Source organism: Alligator mississippiensis, chromosome 2, assembly GCF_030867095.1.
Source record: "Alligator mississippiensis isolate rAllMis1 chromosome 2, rAllMis1, whole genome shotgun sequence".
Taxonomy (NCBI): Eukaryota; Metazoa; Chordata; order Crocodylia; family Alligatoridae; genus Alligator; species Alligator mississippiensis.
In genome coordinates this window covers 208,278,041-208,300,855 of record NC_081825.1, presented here as the reverse complement: position 1 = coordinate 208,300,855, position 22,815 = coordinate 208,278,041, and the positions used below count along the sequence as shown (strand labels likewise).

The window sequence follows — 22,815 nt, the reverse complement described above, 5'->3', positions numbered from 1 at the left end:
TGTGGCAGATGTGGACCAAAAGTTGAGTCATAGGGAAAGCCTTGTCCCATTTTCAAGTCAGTTAGGAGATACAAGCAGGCATGGGAGTGAGGTACTATGTTGCATCCTCGGTAGGGACCTCCTTCCTCAGCATTCCCAAAAGACTGTCTGTGAGTAGGGATTCTAATGTCCTCTGTGTAATTCCTTTATCTTTAAAACTCACAAAGTGTAGCAGCCAAATGTTTGTCTCTGATCTTGCAGACAGCTGGTTTACAGGCTCCACATTATTTAAACAAAGAGAAATGTATCATGTTGGTTAATAGTCTAAAGCATAATAGAAAGACACAGAACCATAGTATTTTTATAGAACTGAGCCTAATATATTTACATCTGTCTTTATTCTGCCTGGTAAAATCACTTTATGTCAGACATATCAGCTTAAACAATATTGATTTATTTTTCTTTGTACATGAACAACTATTGAGTTTTTAGGCACGTTCAGAACATTTAATAGGCTGGCTTCTACAGAGACCTTAAAGGCACGGTATAATTTGAGAGACCATAAGAACTTCAAAGGGAGAATGTAATTGGTTTGGTAATGCCTGCATGCCTTATTTATTTATATTTTATCCTACATAAAACAGTTTTAAATTAAATATTTTCATTTTCTGGTTGAGTATAAAGTTGCTTTATCAAGGAATTAGATAGCAGAAAATTGCAGCTCTAAGTACAGCTGTTACATTTGTCTGTGATAATTGCGCTTATTAACTTGAATGGAATCACTTTTGTGGACCTGTTATTACAAAGGTGGCCATTTAAAATTAGCATTATTTAAAATGGCATAAAGAGGTTAATGGGCACTATGTAGGCCTCACTTAGGAATAAAGTAGAGGAAACATTTAACTGAGGAGCAGCAAAAAAAGAGACAGAAATGTGCTGTGAGAACAGCTGTTTCCAGAATGCTTTCATAAGGACAATTAGGCATCTTTCACTTTTAGCTACTGCTTAAAAGACTTATTATGACTAACACCTGCTCAGCACCTTTCTGGATGACATACTAAGTCCTTTTAAAAGGATTCTCTGACAGTAAAACTAACTTAGTTTTCTTCTCTCTCAGCTTCTTAAAACCATTTGTCCATCTATTAATTCGGAGAAGAGAAAAATGATATAAAAAGCTTGAAATCATAAGCCTTTTAACTACCCTTTCCAGATAAAAATTGAGAATGTATATATTAAATGTCATATAACAATAGATTATCATAAACTATGCTTTATTGAAACAATAGGTAATCCTGTGACAATTGTACTCTGGTTAAATGGGGCTACACTGAAGTCATATGGTTATTCCTACAGTAGTTCAAAATATATGAGCCAAGGGGTAGGGTACAGAGATTCATCACAATCTACAGATAACTTCCTATCTAACCTGAGGCATGTCTTCTTATGCCACAGTTTTCTCTTTGTCTGAAATACAGATAGTAGCATTTTACTTCACATTTCTATAGTAAGGATTTTTTCAAGCTTGTGAAATGATTTAAAATTCATAAGTGCTAATGAAAGGCGTTATACAAGTTAATTTTTAATATTACATTTTAAATAATACAATAAAGGCATAGTATCCTTTTTATTTGGGATTTATAGCACAAGTTGGTGCTAAACACATGAAATCCATATTATACACAATAGGATAGACCCTACTTCACCTTTATATGTGTAAGTGATACTTATGTAGCCATAGAACTTCTAATTTTTGGCATTTACATATAGTTTGGATAGTATTTGCACCTGTGTAGCTATACTCATTCCTGCACTTCCTTTCTGAATATATGCAGATGAATTCTGGTGGTGTGGGGTTTGGGATGGAGTAGCATCTCCAAAAGTGGGGAGTAGGAGGGGGCTCCTTTTACCCAGTAATTCATCCCAAAAGTTAGGGCATATGCCCGGGGAGCAGGAGATCCAGGTTCCAGTGCCCTTCACTCATATATTGCTATGCGCTCTTTCTAGCCTTCCTCCTGATGTTGCCCACTGTGCAGGCAGAAGGAGAAGATATGGTGGGGACCAGGAGTCAGGAACCAAAGCAAGGGAGGGTGACTTATTGATATGGATGCTGCCCTGGAAGATAGAGCTCTGGCTTCTGGTCTGTCTTAATATTTCTCTGCCTTCCAAAGTTAATATTCATCAGAAAAAATGGATAAACAGATGTAGTATAACTTCTGCTTCCATTGGGAGCAAGAGCTCCAGCTACTTCCCCTCTCTATGGCGTGCTCATCTTTTCTTTGACTTCATGTATCTGGTGGATGTATGGTTGGATCGCCGTGCTCAATGAGTAGTCATCCATGACTCAATGTCTAGCTGATGGGGCTCCCCAGGGTTCTGTCCTGGATCCAGTGTTGTTTAACATTCTCATTAATATTTTGGATGATGGGATTGAGTGCATGTTTAGCAAATTGTGGATGATACCAAATTGAGAGGAATTGCAGACTACATATCATTTCTAGATATTAGGGCTAGGATTTAGAATGAACTGGATAAAGTTGAGAAACAATCCAAAATTCAACAAGGACAAGTTCAAATTCCTACATTTTAAATGAAATAATGACTTGCACAAATATAGACGGGGAAATGAATGGCTAGGCTACAGTACTGCAGAGAAGAACCTAGGGGTTACAGTGGAACATAAGCTGAATGACCCAATAGTGTGCTCTTGTTCCAAAAAAAAAAATACCCTACAGCTTACTCACATGAAGAGAGGTGTCTCTTGCAAATCAAGATAAGTGATTCTTCTGCTCTATTCAGCACTGTTAAGGCCTTACTTGACATATTACATCCAGTGTGGGGGCTCACACTTCAAAAAAGATGTGGACAGGTTGGAAAGAGTCCAACAGAGCATGACAAAAATGATTAGTGGCACGACTTATGAGGAAAGGCTAAAAGATCTAGAGTTATTGACTCTGGAGAAGAGAAGATTGATGGGGAGAAGGGGTTGATACCAGTTTTTAAGTACCTGAAGGGCAATTATAAAGACAGTGGATAGGCTGCAGAATCTCCATCCCTGTAAATTTTTAAGAGAAGGTTTTATATAGACACTTGATTAGGATGACTTAGGGATGACTCTGCTTTGAGCATGGTGCTGGACTAAATGAACTCATGAGGTTCCTTTCAACCCTAATTTCCCATAATTCTATGACTTTTCCTCCACAGATGCCCAGTGGGCCAGCATCAAGAGGAGATCTGGAGAGTACCCTAACAAATGCCTTTCCTGTGGCCTGGTGGTTAGACTATTTGGTTGGGAATGCAGAGATGACAGGTTTAAATCTTCTCTCATTGAGGCAGCTCAAAAACTTAGGTCTTCTATTTCATGGGTAAAGGCCCTAATCAGTATGTATTAGGCTAAATAATAGGGCTTGGCATGTATGCAGGTAATCCTATTCTGCCAGAGGTGGAAATTGAATCTAAGCTGTGTATAAGGTGCCAAAAATTGCAATTGCATGGCTACAGAAATGCCTCTTCATTGTATAAAGGTGAATAGGTTTTAGTCCTAAGGTGGTGCATCTACATGGGTTGCTAAGTTGCTGTAGCAATGAGCATGAACCATGATGGTGACACTACTTGCATAAGCAAGTACTAAATGACTGCTCAATAATATCTGTGCAGTCTGTCGCACATGTAGACACACCCAGTGTGTAGTTCTTCGCCTAGGAGCTGATCCACAAAAGAGGTTAATGAGTCTGTTTCTACTACGAGCCAAGGGAAATCCTGTAGCTAAGTGATATTCCTGTGAGGCAAGAGTTCAAATAAGCTCACTTTGAAGTATAAAAATACATTTATCCACACTTCATAGATGGGGTACTGAGGCACAGAAAAACTAAATGGCTTGTCTTTGGCAGAGCAGAAAGTTCTGCTTATCTCTTAGGTTTATTATATATAGTATATCAATAAATCATACCTTTTCTGTACCACAAAATTTACTTCTTCCTGACTGAGTACTCAGGAGAAAAGTCGCATCACATAGTCTTCACATTTTTTGTTTATACGTTTGTTTATCTATTAATCACTGAAAAACAAACATATAGTCATGTTCATGCAAAGGATTGTGAAAACAGGTTGATCAAAGATGTGATTTCTAAGCTTCTAGTGAAAAAGATAATTGAACTGTAATAGCAAGTATTTAAAATAGCGTCTGTAAACATGTGTCACAGGATCTGGGACTTTTTAGCAAGGAAGGAGTGAATAAGCTTAAGGTGTGGGTAATATTAATTCTGAATTCAGAAGATCCTTTTCTTGCATTCCTAGTTCTCAAATTCAGATTTTTCTGCAGTGTTATGGGGACAATCTATCTGATGCAGGATCAGTAAAATACATACTTTTAAAATTCAATCTTAAGTCTTAGTACTCTGAGTTTAGATAATTGGCAGGATAGTCATTCAGGTTTCAGATCCAGTCATTACTATTTCTAGAGTAGACTAAGAACTACAGGAATATCACCTGATGTAAACTGACTTAACTCTATTGACTTCACTAGGCTGCTGCTAATTTATACCAATAGGCCAAAAATGTGCATCTGTATGTGAACACTGGACATGAGGCATGTTTCTCAGCATTATGTAACATAAAGTGGTTTCCTCTTTCTTCCTCCCCTCACTTCAAGTATAACATGTGCTTACAAAATGCTAACAGTTTTTAAAAGGTTTCAAGGAATTAAAAATGGTTTTGAAATGTCTTCTTTTAACTATTTCTTGGTCTGACCCTAAAGTTCATATATTTTAGTATACCTTCTTAATAGTCTTTCAACAGAGTGTTTTAGAATCCCAGTGTATTGATGACAGTACTTCCTGTTCTGCTTTTTCTTTAGAAACAAGATTAATTTATATGCTGATTAATTTTCTTTGCCTCTGTCATTTGTTTGTAATCAATTTTCTTTAACCTTTGTACATCAGCTTTGATGGTGTATGAATTCATTATTTTGCTTTATGCCCCTCATTCACAGCAGTAAATGATCCCAATACACTGTGACAGGACCATATCCTGAAAGCTGTCTGAATGTTCTCACTGGCTTGAATGAAAGTTTAAAGTGCTGAGTACTTTGCAGGATAGGGCCTTGAGGAAACAGATATTGCTAGTGACAGTTATTCACTTGGTCAAATTTGATACAAGCATTTTAACCAAGTTTATTTTTAACTAAAAGCTTAAGTCTTCATCTTGATTCATTCCTTGCCTTAATGCACCTTCAGTAGATTTAGAGAATAGGGCTGTGCCAAACTTAGTTTGCTGATTCAATTCTGTGGAGATTTGGCTTGATTCAGTGGCCGAACCTCCAAATCTGAATCGAATCAGGAGACCCTTTAATCTCTCCAAATTGAAATGGAACCCTCTGAATCAATTCAGAGATATTCAATGATTCAGACATAGACATAGCTTTAAATGTTTTTTCTACATACCTCAAGGTACCAGGCGGCTTGTGAACGCTGATATGGTGGGACAGATAGAGCATCCCATGGGAGCATGGGGGGCCCCCAGTGCACTCGGCAGCGGACCCAGGAGTGGACCAGAAGCACTTCCGGTCCACTTCCAGGTCCGCTGACGAGCACGCAGGGGACCCTCCCCCAATTCCCTGGATTGGCAACTGGTGCCTCCTGGGTCTGGGGGGGGCACCCAGTGTCCCCCACGGCTGATCGCTGACCCACCTTACCATCCCAGAGTTCACAAGCCACACCTGGTACCTTGAGGTATGTAGAAAAACATTTAAAGCTGTGTCTATGGCTGAATTGCTGATTCTCTGAATCAGCATTGAATCTTCAGATTCAGCCGAATTGAATTGGGACAGTGATCCAAATCAACGAATTGAATCACTGTCCCCCAAATCAGGCCAAATCCAAATCTGAATCCAAATCGAATACGGCCCACTTTGCATACCCCTATTAGAGAAGTGACAAAGTTAGTACTGTGTTTATGTGGATAGTGTAGATTAAAAGTTTTACATAATGTGTTTATGAGTGTCTAGATGATTAGCTCATCAAGAAAATAGAGGCAAGGAATCCATCATTCTATTATGCCACTGGTTTCAACCAATTCTATTAACTCATCTGTGTTTTTTTTATAAAAAAAAAAAAAACCTCATCATAAGCTTGGTCTTATTCTCATTCTACCCTATGTGAAAAGGAGCAGAGCCATGTGATGTTAATTCATGGACTACCATCAGTTCAAAACCTAGTCAATAAAAACAAATCTTATTGACCTCATAAGATGTTCTCATTTAGCAGTTGAGAATCAGTCCCTGTATTTGGATTTAATTACACATCATTGAGCATATCTGCATGAGATGCTTACTGTGCAGTAGCCTAATGACACTGCACAGTAGCATGCTGGGCAAAACCTGTGCCAACATGCTACTACACAGTATTATTAAGCTACAGCACAGTGGGCATCTCTCCACGTGCATTTACTCCAACTTAAATTTACTGTGCAGTAAGTTACTTCACAGTAAGTGGGAATAGGCCAGCGTCTACACATGCAGGTGTTAAAGCACATTAACACTATGCGTGGACTGACTTGGGACTAAAGTTAGTGTCAAGTCAGTCCACACACAGTGTTACTATGCAGTAAGGTGTTTATGCATGCATTACTGTGCAGTAATTTAACAGGCATAAATTTGATACCTGCACAATGCAGGTATCAAATTTACGCTCAAGTTGGCATAAATCTCCATATTTACTGCACAGTACAGGTATGCACATGTAGAGACACACCAGTGCTGTGCAGTAATTTCAGTTACTGTGCAGTAAAAGTGAACATCTAGAAGTGCCAACTAAGTGTTAAAAAACATCTGTGCACTGATGCTGCTTTGCAGTAGCGCAAGTTACTGTGCATTGAATTAGTACTTCGTTAACTTAGTACTAACCTTAATGCACAGTAATTATAACACATTAATGAACATGCAAACGCACCCATTTTGTATGAAATTGATCTTCGTCTTAATGGGAAAAAAGGGATGGAAAGCTGGTTTCACCACTGGATTCCCAAAACAGAGATGTCACTTAGATTTCTTACTTTTGTATGCTACAGAATTGTCTAAAAAATAAGTGAACATACTCATCATAGCTTACTTATGCCTGTTAAGTCTTTGTGTGAAATATTTCATGGGGAAATATGTAAATATTTTGACTAGTTGTTCCTTTATTTTCTTAGAGTATTGCAGATGACACATGGATGTATCAGGATGAAGCTGTGGCAGCAGAAGTATGCAATAGATTGTTAATGTTTTTAGATTTCTTTTTTCTTTCCTTTTTTTTCCAAAGCAGCCAACCCAATGAATGAAGAAAGCACTCTTATATAAATACAGAGGAAAAGTAACACATACCTAGCACAGCCATAATAAGGCTAACAGGACTGTGGCAGAGATATTTTTAAACCTCATTTATAGCATGAGAAAAGCCATATATGGTAACAACTTGTTTTCAAATCTAAAGGGACTGCTTGTACTTTTATCTCTTCTTCTAGGAAGTGGATGTGCTTTTAAAGAAATGAAGGCACATGAACAAGAGAGAAAGCTATGCAAGGAATCCCATTATCTTTTTTAGTGTAAGGTATTGAATGTACATATATTCACTCTAATAAGAATTTCAATAAATTCATTGCAATAATATATTTCATTGTAATAATAAATTACATTTAGAAAGCATTCTTCATTTTCAAGAGTAGCACATCATATTATGATTTCTATATGCTCAGCATTACTGAACTACAACAGCTTTTAACTGTTGGGCAGTATTAGTCAACACCAATTGATAACCAAAAGAAATCCCTACTATTCCATATGTATGGTACCACTGGCTTTTTAACTTCCATACCTTGAAGACAGGACTTCCATTTTTTAAGGTCTTATGCAACAGACAGCGACAACGTAACTTATATAATGCTCAGTTTACCTTCTTTGAAAGAAGAAATACTGGACTTGAAATCCTTGTACTTAAAAGTAGGAGTTCCAAGGTATTTATTCAAAGTCACCTATCTACCTATAAAGAGCTAGTCCAATTAGAAATTTAGAAACACGTATTTTAAAATCATTTTTTGGAGAACAGAATGGATCATTTCTCATCCCACTCTCAAGAATTCATAAACCTTAAGGCCAGGAGGAATCATTATGATCCTAAAGGGTGTTGACAGTAGTGACAATTTTTGGCCAATGTGGGCACAGTTAGATGTTTATAGCCTTGACCAAACACAAGTGCATGGCTGCCAACAGCTTTATCAATGGCTGACGGGCTGGCAACACTTTAACAAAAAAGCTAAATCAGACTTCCCTCCATGGCTGGTGGTATAAATAATATTCCATAAATCAATTTTTCCTCTCCCCACAGTTGATTTAAGTGAGCAAAACCCTACTGAAGTTTATTTATATCAGATTTCCATCTGATTTTGTGAACTGTGGTTCAGGGTTTTGCTAATCCTTTTCACATGCACCTGCAAAATAGTGCATCTTCATGACTATGTCTATACTTTGCTGGAGAATAAAGGTCAAATGAACCTGGAAAGCTCAGATCTGGATATAGGCAGACAATGTTCTTTGGGTAGCTGTGATATCTATTATTAGACAAGCTAAATAGTTGAAAAATAGTTATTTGCAAACTTTCAGGCACAAACACCCCTCTCCAGGCATGGGGAGAGTCTGTTGGTACTTTGTGTACTCTCCTGGGTAGAATAGAAGCTAAAATGCAAAATGCAGGTCCATGAAAATGCAAATGCATGGCAGTGAGCATCAGAGGGAATGGGATCAAATTATATGAAACAAGTACGTTGCGGCATTGAGGGGGTGATAAAGGATGAATGTTCACCTGGTAATAGAATATAGCTGGTAAAATGCAGACAGGTTGCCTGGGGTTATTGGATGGCAGGCAGGTTATAATGTGCAATAAATCCAATGTCTATATTTAGTCCATGATTTTTTGTATCCAGTAGATTTATGAAGTGAAGCTCATAGGCTTGTCTACAAAAAGTATTTGGTTAATTCCCTTTGAGGATTAGAATGGAGTGATTGGAGAGAGTGGTTGTCTTGTGAGACGTGTGCATCCACAGGTAATTGGGTATGTTTGTCTTGGATAGATTTTTGGTGTGCGTTCATTCTGGTATGCAGTTGCTCTTTGGTTTCTCCTACATATTTTCCATCAGGGCATTTAGTGCACTGCATGAGATATATAATGTTTCTGGATGTGCAGCTGTAAATTCCAGGAGTGGTGATGGTTCTGTTGTGGGGTGTAGTTATTATGGGAGTGGTGAAGATGTGTTGGCAAATTTTACATTTTTTGTCCTGGCATGGTCTGGATCCATTCGGTGTGCTTTGAGCCATAGGAAGTTTGCTTCTGGCGATGAGGTTGGCAAAGTTCCATGCTTGTTTAAAGGCTAGAATGGGTGTTTCTGGAAAGATCTCTTTAAGTATTTGGTCTTCTTCTAGTATGCGTTGTAATTGATTTTCTGTATAGGTTCCAGGGAAAGATGGTATGCCTGTCACAGGCTAGTTGAGCACTGTGAATGTATCAATTCTATTGCAGGCCAACTGGGAGCTATGAGGGTATCAGTTTTGGATCGAGGAGGCAAAGTTGGGAGTGAAGCAAAGGCAAACTTATTATAGCTTACACACACAACAGTTAACAGAAAGATAAATGCAATAAGCAGATAATGAAGTATTAAAGAGCTAATAGTAAATAATTACAAAAGATAACAACAGATAGATGGATCAATTCTGTCGCAGGCCAACTGGGCACTGTGAGGGTATCAGCCACTGGCTTGTTCAAAACAACAGATATACAAACATGGGTTGGCAACTTATTAATAGTCCCTCAATGCCAGGTGCACACCAAGTGATTCCAGCAAAGTCAGGCATCCCCGATCGATGCTGTCGGAGGGATTACCGGGGAAGTTCCATTGATCAGGATCTGATCCTCACTCACACCGGGAGTCCAGAGTCCAGGCTTGGAACAGCAATAAACATTCTATTCCCTCCTTCCTGCTGGTCACCTGACACGCATGCTTTTTTATACCTAGTCTTATGCTAATTTGTTGGCTTTAGAGCCACTCACAATCTTGCCCTATAGCTGTTACCCTATGGGATTGAAAGGTGTTAAAAATTATCATAAAAGGTTACTACTTAGACTTGGGTTTATCCAATAAACAAATTACAATGCAGGACCTTTAGGTTTGAAATTGACATTACTCTGCCTAAGTTCAACCCTTTTAGGTTTCTCTGAATATGCTTTCTTGGGATGTGCTTTCGTGGAATGTGTTGGGTGTGCCAGGCGGTTGGATCCAGTTTTTATTGTCAAGGCTGAACCCTGGCAAAAACTGTTAGGTCAGCTAATCTTGCATCTACAGCTTTGCCTTTGGGGCCCAGTCAGTTCCACGATTAATCCGACCAGTTAGTTTTATCATTTTGGTTAACTTATGACAGACAAGTTACATTTGTGGGTTATGAACTTACAAGTTTTATATTAGCTAATATTACCTGTTAGACAAAATACCAGATGCCTCCAAGAAGCACATATGTATTGCTTATTAATCCCTCTGGTTCTGGCCGTTGCACATGCCGTAACTAATGGTGTGCGAGTTGTGGGAATTTTCTTTTGTACTGCAGCACATACAACCAACCAACCCTGATTTGGATATGGATTTTGAATACTTCAGAGGATTCAAAATTGGAGTCTTGTTTAAGGCCTGGACCTAAGAGGTCCAAATTTGTATTAAATATGGTTCCATCTCTGTCTGGAACTCCTTCAGCTTTTTTTTCTTTATCTTTAATTTGCCTAAAGCAAAGCACTGTTTTATGCAGCAATTACTGTGATTAAAGGGATGAGGTCAGTAAGATTATAAATGTACATTTACAGCTATGGAAAGGCTTTGTGGAATATTGTTGTGATAGTGACCAAGGCCAAAAAATAAAAAAATAAAAAATTTCAGAACTACCCATTAAAGAAATGCAGCAGAAAAGAAACAGAAAAGTATCGTCAGCCAAAAAATCCTAGGTATTAACACACCATGGCCACGTCTACATGTGCGGCAGACTGTACAGTTGTTACTGTGCAGTACTACTTGCTTAGTACTTGTTTACTGAATGACTGTGCCGTAACTGGTGCTACTGTGCAATACCACTGCCACACAGTTTTTGCCTGAAACTTCTGTGCAGTAGCTTGTTGCTACTATGCAGTACAGTCACTGCATGGTTAGTGTCCAGCAACACTACTTCACAGTGCTTGTTGCTACTGAGCTATAGTGTCTTGTGTAGGCATGCCCAGTGGCTTGCTTTCATAACACATTAAAGTAATTTCTTTATCAAAAGTCACCATATATCCAACAATAAAACAAAGTCAGCACTCTATACACACAGCTATGATGCTAAGTGTTTATTTTCCTGTTGAATCACCCTTTGTGTTTTTAGGCCTGATTGGTTAATATTTTACCACTTTGCCCAGTGCTGTCTGTACTGCACAAACTTGAATTACATTACCCTGACTAGTTTTGTCAGTGTTTTAGGAGCTCTGTATTTATATATTTCTTGACTAAGGCATTTTTTTTCTTTTTGCTCCATTATCTATTATGTACAGGGAGTGCTGGATCATTTGATAAAAGCTGTGGGTCTCTCTCATTTTCTCCTCCATCATGAAACTTTCTGTGTAAAGCAAATCATTTTCCCAAGTGACCAATTAATGATATTTTTAGTGGCAAATGTAAAATCAGTGTTCTGGGGGTATCTCTTATTTGGGCTAGTTTTATATAGCACTACCAAAAAACATTAGGGGTTTTTTGATAGACAAATTTGCCTTTTTAATAAAATCATGCTGTAAATTATGTTCTGCAATTAATTGCAAAATGATTAAAATAATAAAGAAATACACAACACATAGTAAAAATACAGTTAATTCATCTACTGCACATTGTTATGGCACATGGTTAAAATATTTTTGAGGGAATACATTCTATTTTCTAGGCAATATTGTTATTGGTCAGTAGATTTGGATGGAGAGCAAGAAATCTGACATTTAGAACACATTTTCAGTAGGAAGAAGGATCTCAGTAAGTTAATCCTGACAATTCTAGAAAATGAAACTGCAGTGAGAGAGAAATTGTCATCTTGTTTTTAGATACTGAACCAGGGCACTTGGTGTTTCAGTTCTATGGATATAACTGTACCTGTTTTCTTCCAGATTTTGTCTACCTTGTACAGTTAGACTGCAAACTATTTTGGTCATCCTTTTTTGTACAGCACCAAGCATAATCAAGCTTGTTTGGGGAGTTTCTAATGTAGATAATAAATACTAATGATCCATCGATCAATGTCTTATGATAGGAGGCCTAGATGACATGATGCTTCTTTGCTTTTACCAGATAAGTTCCAAAACGGGATGGTATACTCATAAAGCTCTCTATAAATTTCAGTATAGGCCCACTGGATATATAATAGGTACCTACTGGGTGCATCTACACGAGCACTTAAGATGAAGCAGTAAATGACTGCTCAGTAACAACTAGACGATGGGCGTCTCATGTAGATGTGCATAACCAAGTACTAAATGACTGCATGGTAACTGTGCAGTAGTGTCCTGGCATGGTTGCCTGGTGATGCATACTGTGTAGCAGCTTGTTACTACTGCCCAGTAGCTCAATACTACTGCACAGTAGCACCATGTCATGGTTTGTGCCCAGCAATGCTGCTGCACAGTAGTAATAAGGTACTGTGCAAAAAGCATCTCATGTAGACACAGCAAGTGTGTCACAGATCAAAACGTACCAGCATTTATTCCTTCTGCTTCATACTTCACAACATGATAATGACAACAGAAAAGAATATTTTTCAATGGTTAGATATAACTGAGGAGGCCTAGGTTATATCCAGAGTGCTGCAGCTTCTTAACTGGATGAACATGGACTTTCATTTTTTGTGCCTCAGTAGTCTCATCCCATCTCACAAGGATATTAGTTATATATTTTAGAAGGGCTTGGGGAACATTGGTTGAATTTTGATTCATAAACTACTGTGTTGTCATTAGATTAAAGTTGATGTGGGGCAAATCCAGCCCCAGCTCCACAAGTGTAGGGTTCTCACTGGCAGTTGAACCAATGATAGTCCACTGAACAGAAAGAGTGAAAAGTTAGTTGGGGGTGTGTGCACGTTCATGATACCAACCACTATGGGGGGCTCCTGATGTGGCAGCATGTAAAGAATAGGTGATTTGGCAGGGATGGGTCACAGGATGTGTGATAGTTGGCCAAAGATATGAAGTAGTCTTCATGGAGAGCCTGATCACATGGCTCCTTGTAGATAGAAGACAGGATTTTGTCCTATCTTTCTTTGCAGAGTTGCTTCTGAGGCTGGATATCTGGAATTGGTCTAATATAAGCACAAGGCCTTTGGGTAGTGGTGATTAAGGCTTTTGCTATGAGGGGTCTACAACCAGGAATAGGTTTCCCATTTTCATACAAATCTCAATTGGTTGAAAAACTGGATTGAGACACATACAGAAAACATTACATGAACGAGAAGCAATCTCCTTCTAAACAGAAATTTTCAAAGTTTTCCATGTGAAGCATCAGCTCTTTGAGGTTTGTCTTTGATCCCTGCTATAAAACGGATGAGTCATGTATGTATATTTTGTTTTGGTAGCGCTTCTGTGGAAGGAAGAAAAAAAATCTTGAGATGGACTGAGCAGTACTGTCTATTTGTTTATATTGCAGGACAAACATCACTAACAATAGATACATACTGTTATGAGTGAGACAGATACATGCACAAAATAAAGTTAAGAAGCAATTAGTAACAGATTCTGCCAGGCTTGTACAAGGAAGCAACAGTCAGTGAATATAAGTGGCAGCCTTTTCTCCATTTGTTTCAGAGCTGTTATTTTTCTCCCTCCTAGTTTGGAATAAATATAGAAATGTGGGAGAAAGTGAGACAAAAACTTTTCAGATGGGAAGGGGATTTCAATATGACAATACATGCAGCTAACATGAAAACAAATTGCGTAATTCTCCCAGGTGTTGTTTTGCATAGATTTATAGATTATAAGTATAACTGTGATTTTGACATGATAACTCACCTCTGACCAGGAAGCCAGTGAACAGGGACTGCCAACAGGGGAAGCAGTTTGCAGGCAGTTCCTGGAAGCAAGAGAAGGGAGGAAGAAGGAGGAGAGAAGCCAGGTCAGGCACCAGGTCCTGCCCAGGAAAGGTAAGATTCAGCTGCCTGTAGCTTTGGTTTAGCTGACTGTTTGTGTGTTTGGTAGGGTGTGCTCTCTGAGAAGCTTGGAGTGACTGCTGACTGCTGAGTGAGTGCTGATTGTTGATTGTTGTTGATTGTTGTGGGATTGCTGACTGTTATGTTATTGCTGCCTGAGCCTGAGTCAGCCGAGGCCCAGAAGGGTATAAATGAAGATTCCCCAGGCAAGCAGGGAGCTAGCAAATAGGGACTGCCAACAGGGTACACAGTTCACAGGGCAGTTAATGGGTAGGATTGGTGCAAAAGGTAAGTCAGAGAGGAAGAAGAGAAGCTTTCAATATTCACCCGTGGTTAAGTCATGACAGGCAGCCAGGGACCCTGCTCTGGTGATGCCTCCCTCCCAGGGCTCCTTTGAGGCCTCCACTCAGACAAAGCCCTCAGGAGGGTTTGTGATACCCTGGCTCCCTGTCTGCAGGGGTTGCCTGGTGGGGCCCCTGAGGCCTGGGGAAGGCGGGAGGAGCAGCAGTCCCCTCACCTGTCCCATGTGTGCCCAGCTTGAGGCTCTGGAGGGGGAGGTAAGGGAACTCCAGACAGAGGTTATCAGGCTGTGGTGGATCAGGGCTGCAGAGGATGAGATTGATGGGTACCTTCATTCTCTGCAGGATCAGACACCTAGTGCAGAGACAACATGGAAGGGACCTGATGCAGCTGAATGGAAGAGGGTCACCTCCAAGGGCAGTCATCATACTGCTGAGATGACTTCCCCAGAGCAACTGGGGAACAGATATGAGGCCCTGGCAACATTGGAGGAGAATGCAATAGAGGAAGATGCATCCACAGTCAACACCATGCAGGCTGAGGGACAACCGGGCAGCTGAAGGAAGAGATGCAGAGTCATCATGGTGGGCAACTCCTTCCTGACAGGAATGGAAGGACCCATCTATCTCCCAGATCCCACAGCACAGAAGCAAACTGAGGTACTGTGGGTTAGAATACAAAGGGGTCAGGGGGAAAGGGACTTGGTAGTGGGGGTTTACTACAGACTGCCACACCAGGAGGATGAGCTAGACCTGGAATTCTCAAGGCAGCTCTCAGAGGCTATACAGTCAAGAGACATGGTTGTCATGGGTGACCTAAACTACCCTGACATCTACTGGGAGGAGCAGTCAGACAGATCTAACTGCTCACGTAGGTTCTTAACCTGCATACAGGGCCTTCACCTAATGCAGGAGGTATACAGTCCCACTAGGGAAAATGCCGTGCTGGACTTGGTGCTAGCTATAGGGGATGACCTGGTGGGGGATCTGCAGGTACAAGGTAACCTAGGGGATAGTGACCATAAATTGATTGAATTCACTATCCAGCGTAGGGTGCGAAAAGTAATCAGCAGGGCAGAAGTGCTAGACTTCAGAAAGGCTAACTTCAATGTGCTCAGGAGATTAGTTAATAAGGCATTGAAGATCAAGAGCATTGGTGAAATGGGAGTCCAGGAAGAGTAGTCATTCCTCAAGAAAGCACTCCTTTTGGGGGCAGAAGGAGACAATCCCATTGCACACAAAAGGGGGCAAAGGGGCCCTCTTGGCTGAACAAGGAAATCCAGGAAAGCCTGGGGCAAAGAAAGAGGCATACAGGCTGTGGAAGCAGAGGGTAGCTACCAAGGAGGAGTATACTTCCTTGGCTCGCACTTGCAGGGAGTCAGTTAGGAAGGCCAAAGCAGCAATGGAACTCAGGCTGGTGACAACAATTAAAGATAAGAAAAAGTCCTTCTTCAGGTATACAGGCAACCCCCGCTTAGCGCTCTTAATTGGTTCCTGAAAAACTAAGCATTAAGTGAAATGAGCGTTAAGTAAAACTGAAAGTATGTGATGACCCAAGATGATGACCACAGTTGTTTTTAATGACCCAAGATGGAGACCGAGAGCATTCTAATGAAACTTGCTGAGCACTAAGTGAAATCAGGTATAAATTACCTTGAAATCGGGTATAAAGGCCTCGGGGCTTGCACTCTCCGGGTCTTCAGACAGTGTTTCCCCGCAAGCCTTCAGCTGAGTCCTTCAGCAGCCCGCACTTCTCTGAGGCCACGCCCCTTGTGCCCACTGATTTGCAGGCTCAGGCAGCTCTGGAACTGTTCTCCCTGTCCCAGAGCATGAATTCTCCTGCCAGGTGAATGCACACTTGCCACTGGTTTAGAGAGACACTGCAGCAGTGTGCTCTTGGGAAGGTTGCTGCCAAGGGCCGTTATCCAGCCCTTGGGAGGGCTGCTGCCCAGCTGCCACTTTTTGCCATCCCTGTGGTAAGTATCAAGGTACATCAGGAGGGGGTCTGGAGAGAGTTGGAGGGGCTTTTTCCTCCCCTCTTACAGTCACCAACTTGGATTTTAAGAAGGCCTTCAATACGATATCTCATCCTAGTCTCATAAACAAACTGAGTGGCTGTCACATAGATGATAACACGGTCAGGTGGGTGGCAAATTGGCTTAAGGGTTGCACCCAGAGATTGGTGGTGGACAGGTCGGTATCATCCTGGAAAGATGTGGGCAGTGGGGTCCTCCAAGGCTTGGTCCTTGGACCTGTGCTATTCAATGTTTTCATCAGCGTCTTGGACGAGGGCATGGAGAGCACTGTGTCCAAATTCATGGATGACATGAAATTATGGGGTACAGTAAGCACATTAGTGGGAAGAGATTGAATCCAGGTGGACCTGGACAGGTTGGAAAAGTGGGCAGAAAAGAATAGTAATAGTATGCAGTTCAACAAAGACAAGTGCAAAGTGCTGCATCTAGGAAGAAGGAATCGCCGACACACCTATAGGCCAGGGGATGACCTTCTCAGCAGCACAGCGGCAAAAAGGGATCTCAGAGTCATAGTTGACTCCAAGATGAATATGAGCCATCAATGTGATGAAGTAATCAGTAAAGCTAACTGCATTCTATCATGCATTAGAGATTAGCAAGTGCATCACGAACAGGTCCAGGGAGGTGATACTTTCCCCTCTATGCAGCATTGGTCAGGCTGCAGTTGGAGTGCTGCATCCAGTTTTGGGCACAGCACTTGAAGAGGGATGTAGATTACCTTGAGAGTGTCCAGAGGAGTGCCACTCATATTGTTAGGGGCCTGCAGGTAAGGCCCTATGAGGAGAGATCGAGGGACCTGGATCTCTTCAGCCTCCACCAGAGAAGGCTGAGAGGGGATCTTGCGGCCATTTACAAATTCATTGGGAAAAGGGGCATAAATAAATAGGAGATGCTCTGTTTACCAGAGCACTCCTTGGAATAACCAGGAACAACGGCCACAAACTGACAGAAAGCAGATTTAGGTTGGACATCAGGAAGAACCTTTTTACAGTAAGGGTTGACAGAATCTGGAATGGGCTTCCAAAGGAGGTGGTGCTGTCCCCTACCTTGGGGGTCTTTGAGAGGAGACTGGACAAGCACCTGGCTGGGGTTATATGACCCCACCACTCTTTCCTGCCCAGGGCAGGGGGTCCGACTAGATGATCTATTGAGGTCCCTTCCGTCCCTAATAACTATGAAACTTTTAGTAACTTTTATGGCAGATGAGTAGAAGGAAATGCAATATTCAAAGAGAAAGTACCAAGCATGTTTTCCTGGTGCTTACAACACCAAAACAATATCTATTCACTACATTTCCTGACTGAGAAGCACTGATTCATGGAAATTGATTTGGAAGGCTTATTCCACATGATTATATATGTGATCATCTGATCAGACTTTCTGCATAACATGGTTATAGGATGTTCACTGTGTTGACTTGAATATATATTTTCGAAGAAAATATCTAGTCTTGATTAAAAAATTTCAAATGATGAAGAATCCATCACAACTCTTAGTCATTTTTACAATGGTTCCCACATTCACTGTTAAATGATTGAGTCAGAATTTGTCAGTTTTATCTTCCAGTCATTGGATCTTGTTATATCATTTTGTATTAGACTAAGGAGTCCTCTTTTATCACAGTTTATCATCTATGTCATTGTGAATGTGATCAAGTCACCTGTGAGTTTTCAATTTGTTAAGCTCAATAGATGGATCTCCTGGAGTATCAACCAGTCATTCCTGTATTTTTATTTGAAACTCCTTCCAACTTTTCAACATCTTTCTTGAATTGTGGACACCAGAACTGAACATGGATTTCTAGTAGAAGCTCCATCAGTACCAAAAAACAAGAGTAATATAGTTCCTGATTCTCCTGCCAGGAGTTTCCTGTTTAGATATCTAAGATTAGACTGGGAACTGATTTTCAGGTTATTATATACCATGATTCCCAAATCCCTTCCAGAGTCAGTGATTCCCAAGATATAATTCCCCATCTCATGTGTTTGTCATTCTTTGGCCATTTAGGGCCCCCTCACACATTGAAATTAAAACCAGATAGAAACCAACTATAAAATTGTTACACATTTTCAAGCACTAACTTTGTAGCTGGTTGGTTTTTTATAGCTGGATGGACATTTTTGTAGTGTGATAATTACTTTGCACATTGAGTAATTAACTAATTATTTGCATAATATATTTGACATGTGACAGGGGCCATAGAAAGACATATTGTTTCCTTATTCCCCGTTTATGCAATGATCCAAATTGCTCTGTGTCAGTAATCTGTTGCCCTCATTAATTATCACTCCCTGAGTCTTTGTATCACTTGCAAAAATTATCAGTAATAATATCTTCTCTTTGTTCCCAGGTCATTGACTTTGATAATATCAAGAGTTTGATGATGACTCCATCTTTCCAATGTCATTTTTCATAACTCACCAGTTTTTAATCCATGATGAATCTTGTTGTTTTATTTTCTTAATTCAAATGTAGGTTCTTACCAAGTCAAAGTCTTAAATAAAATTAAGTATACTAGTACATTAATACATTTACCTTTATCTAACCCCACATGTAATCTTGTCGGAAAAATATAACAAATTAGTTTGACAAGCTCTATTTTCTGCAGGCCAATGTAGGTGGTTGGTATTAATTATGCTACTTTTCTTGATTAATCAGATATCTTTTCAGTTTTCTTGAATTTTGCTTTGCATTAATGTCAGGTGGACAGTCCAATAAATAATGATATATTAGCTTATTTCCAAACAGTTCCAATCTGGAACTTCCCCAGCATTGCAAGAGATCAAAAATCAACATTAATGTTCCAGAGCGCTCCTTGGCCAGCTCTCTGAAAACTGTTGGATGTAAGTTATTTGGACATATTGATTTAAACATGCATAGCTTTTTGTAACTACTGTTTAATATGTTCCCAAATTGCTGTTGGGACTGAACAGTGTTTTACTATCCAATGATCTGAATAAATTACCCTATTTTCTCCACAACAGAAAATGGAAGTATTTAGTGTGTGTGTGTGTGTGTGTGTGTATTTTTCAACAGTGTACTGAGCCAATACTTTTGTTAGGATTCCTAATACATTTAAAAAAAACTAAACCTTTTTTTTCCTTAACTCTTCACCGTTTGGTTTCTCTTTGTGCCATTTTACTGCCCTTATTAAATTTCTATAAATTTCCTACAATCCATTTTAGAATTATTGGTATCAGCTGTGCATTTTTCCATTTGTTATGCATACATATGAGTATCTATCTATCTATCTATCTATCTATCTATCTATCTATCTATCTATCTATATGTACAGTACACTTTTTAGCCACGTTGGTGTTAAGCAATTTAGCTTTTCTTTTCAGTGTAGGATTGTAGATTTTGGATAATTTAATAAAAAAATATGCTAGCCAATTTCCAGTTATGATTCAGATCTCTCTTTTCTTTTCTTTTTTATCTGACTAGGCACTTATTTAATTATTTAAGACATTTGTTTACCTTTGGGATTATTTTTGTTCATGAAATAGTCCTAAACATAATTATTTGTAGAACTTTATTCTATTTGACACAAATGATACAATAAAGTCACAATCATGTGTAGCATATACGCTTACACTAACTTCTATTTCTGTGATCAATTCAGTGTGATCTGAATGCAAGACACTTTGAGTTAAAGTGTTAAAGTAAAAAAATCTCTAATTTTTAGAACATCCAAGTTCGTTTTAGTACTGTCAGCATGAGCTCTCCCACATATGTTACCGAAGTGCCTTATAATGCAAGTCCATTCATTTTAGATAGATGTGTATGGAATAGGTCATCCTGCCTAGTTTGATTTGGTGCTTTGTAAAAGATACTAGCCACTAATGCATCTTTCTCTTTATCTGTTGTTACATGAACCCATGGGCTAAGTACAGACATTGCTTTAAGTGATCAGAAACTGGTTTAAACCTGTAACAGAACAGATGTTCAGTGCACACAAACCAGTTTGAAAATGGCTGAAACAGGTTTGAGATAAACCTGCTTGAATGTAGTATCGGACTTAACTGGTTTGGCTCAGACCAGTTTATGCAATGTCTATCCCAAACCCCTTGCTGTTTTAAGATAAACCAGACACCCCCAGCATCCTGTCATGCTTTGTGGGCTGGGTGGGGCTCTCTGCTCCACAGCAGGGCTGGCCCCTCCCCTCTGTTTCCTGGTTGGAGCTCTGGCAGAGACCTGCAGGCACAGCAGCATCTGTCTGGCTTCCCCCTGCCCTAGGCTCTCCCACCCCCATTGCTCAAGCAGGAATTCCCTCCACGTCCCACAGCAGGGACTCCAGACCCATGGACCCTGGCATGTGGTATGCTAGCTAATGCAGATGTGTGTGTTTCTCCAATTTCACTGAGATAGGCAGACAGAACAGTGACTGCTTAGGGCTATTTGGACATAATCAACAGGTCAGCTGGTAAACTGTTTAAGAAGAGTTGGAAGTAATGGAGAGAGGCTATTGTTTTTTGCTGATGAGGTGATAATCACTCTGTTATCAGCCTCCTGCTGCACACCCTACCTTGCCTCAGAGTGGTAACAGGGGTCTGGTGTCTGGCAACACTCCTGCTCCTTGAGCAGTGAGCAGGGAAAAGTCTGGGATGGTGCAGGCAGCCCTCCTTAATAAGAACTTTCTGTGGGGGCCTAGCCACACCCCTCTCAGCTCAGGACTGTGCAAGGGAAGGGAAGGGACCCTGCTCTAGCACCCCCCAGCTTCTAGCCTGAGCCACTGCATGTGCCTGCATGGTTGGGATGTCTGAGCAGTTACAAAGTGATTTAGCCTAGCCAAGTGAGACTAACCTGCAAAGATTGAATCAATTTAGGCTCAGGCTTTTTGAACGTCTGTCCCTAGCCATACTCAGTCAAGATGATTTGTATCCATGTCGTCAGTAACCAAGAAATAGGCACTTCCATTTTTTTGACAGAAAAAAACCCACCTTATCCTACTAAATAGGTTATAAAAAGTGGTAGTTAATATTTGAATCATGCAGTTATCAGTAATCCCAACTAGTTTGAATTTATACTCATAAATAAGCAATTCCACTCACTCTTATTTATTATCTAGGCTCCTAGCATGACACTATAGGCTATTCAATAATTGCCTCTCTTCTCATCCTTGATGCTTTGATTATTTTGTTCTAAGTCTCATGGTATAGGTCTTAATGTGTGACCCTTCATACTTCTTTATTCTCCACTTTGGCTATTAATTAAAGCCCTTATGACTTGCCTGTCAAGCCTGTTCTCTAAAACATTTGGTTTCCCTACTGCTGAAACTCAAGCCATCCAAATCATAAAGATCCTTCTCTCAGTCTTCCACAAAACTTTCTTCCTCTACCACTTACCTAGCCAGTTGTTCACTTGCAGAAATGTTTACCTTCTGTCTTCTTCATGCATGGGATAGAAAGGATCTCTGAGACAATTACTTGAACATGCTTCTCTTTCAACACCTTTCAAAGTTCACAGAAGTCATCAAATCCCATGAAATATTGCCATATTTGCCGTCACCCTTCCCAATTGACCTCGGAATCCTAGCTGATCTTAGAGCCACATGTCATATATTGATTCTAAGAAAATAGCACACTATCTTCCTTGCATTTCCCTTACAGAACATTCTTGCCATTCTTCCTATATAGAATTGACATAAGGGAATGTCTGCCTTCCTTGGCTAGATGGCAATAGCTTGTGGGTGCAATCAACTGTGGTTTAGCTGAGCAGCTGTGCACAGATGTGTTCTATTCCATTCAGAACAGGCTTCACAAGTATTTCCTGCTGTTTTCATACTAAGGGTATAACAATTGAATATTTCTTGCTGTATGGATTTCCTCCTACTTGCATTCTGTCTGGTGGTTGCAGTCTACCCGGCCTCATCTGCCACCCACCATGTGGAAAGCTGCTTAGTCTTCTTGTCTGCAGTGGTTACAAATTTCCAAGCCTTCCCTCTGGTTTCCACTTCTTCTGGTTTCTTTGGGGCTAATTTCAACCTTACTTAAATCTGGCATAATGATTATGCTTTCTAAATATGGTTGTTTAAGAATTCCTTATGCTTTCTGATTCTGTATTATTTGTACATATGCTTTTCTTTCAGCAGTCACCAGCTTGTACTTCATACAAAGAAAATTAATTCTGTTTTAAAGCAGAAAAGAAAACATGGCATATTAATTGCAGGTCACAACTACTATTCTTCCATTATAGATCATTACTGTAAGAAGTATAGAATTGCATCCAGAAAGAGAACCTAACAAACTTCCTCCTCAAACTTCCTTTGAAAGTTTCCCGTTCT

The 22,815-nt window shown here is 40.0% G+C and overlaps 1 long non-coding RNA gene across 1 annotated transcript in view; it reads left to right on the top strand.

The window, feature by feature from the left end:
* Positions 1-22,815, top strand: part of LOC109280474 (uncharacterized) — a 159,530-nt gene that overhangs the window by 65,258 nt on the left and 71,457 nt on the right. Inside the window, exons 3-4 of the long non-coding RNA XR_009460063.1 lie at positions 14,071-14,191; positions 14,842-15,156. This is a non-coding gene — a long non-coding RNA (uncharacterized LOC109280474). The remainder of the gene's footprint in view (positions 1-14,070; positions 14,192-14,841; positions 15,157-22,815) is intronic.